The sequence below is a fragment of the Rattus norvegicus genome, chromosome 8 (assembly GCF_021556685.1).
Source record: "Rattus norvegicus strain SHRSP/BbbUtx chromosome 8, alternate assembly SHRSP_T2T, whole genome shotgun sequence".
NCBI classification, from domain to species: Eukaryota; Metazoa; Chordata; class Mammalia; order Rodentia; family Muridae; genus Rattus; species Rattus norvegicus.
The window spans coordinates 100,579,089-100,579,846 of NC_141541.1; positions in this window are offsets into that span (position 1 = coordinate 100,579,089).

Below are 758 nucleotides of genomic sequence, written 5' to 3' on the forward strand. Positions count from 1 at the left end.
AAAAAGTTTCCTCTGAAACTAGTAGAAACTTCCCCCACTTTTCCATAAGCCCTAACCTGTGGCTTCTACCAACATATTCAGTGAACACTGACTCTTTACTCTCCTGGATCTGTAACTAATAAAACATCTGACAAGACACGGGTGAAGATATAAAAAATAAAAATGTCTGCATGGCTTTAAAATATGTGTAATTTCTGAACAGATTTTCAGGTCTTTCTTTGTATACTTTTTCTACAATTAAGTTAGCTCTTAATGTGTTTGTTAGATTTCCTAGGCAGTTTTTACGAGAAATTTCTAACCACATTCACAGGGGAACATGATATTTGGGGAAACTTAATCTGTGTACCCGGAGAGTAAATAGAAGGGAACTCTGTATTGTGTCAACACAAGCATGTGGGGACTCAAGTTGACGGAGCGCATGTTACTGACGGGATCACGGTTCCTCTTTAAAACTGAATGCAGTTATGTTAGCAGAGCAGGAAGCAAGATATTATCACTTTAAGAGCACTGGCCCTGAGAAGAGTAAAAAAAAGCTTCACCTCCTTCAGCTGGGTTCACATCTTCAACTCTGTGCAAAATGTACATCTGCCCTAAAATTGGAATAAAACACTCACCTAAAGCACATAGAATTCTATTGCGTGGCATGAACTTTTAGAGCAAGGAATCTCTCATAAATACTGCCTAAGGATCGAACAAACATGGAAAGAGGTAACGTAATGTAGGAAAAAAATAGAAACCAGAAGAGACGCAAAACTTCA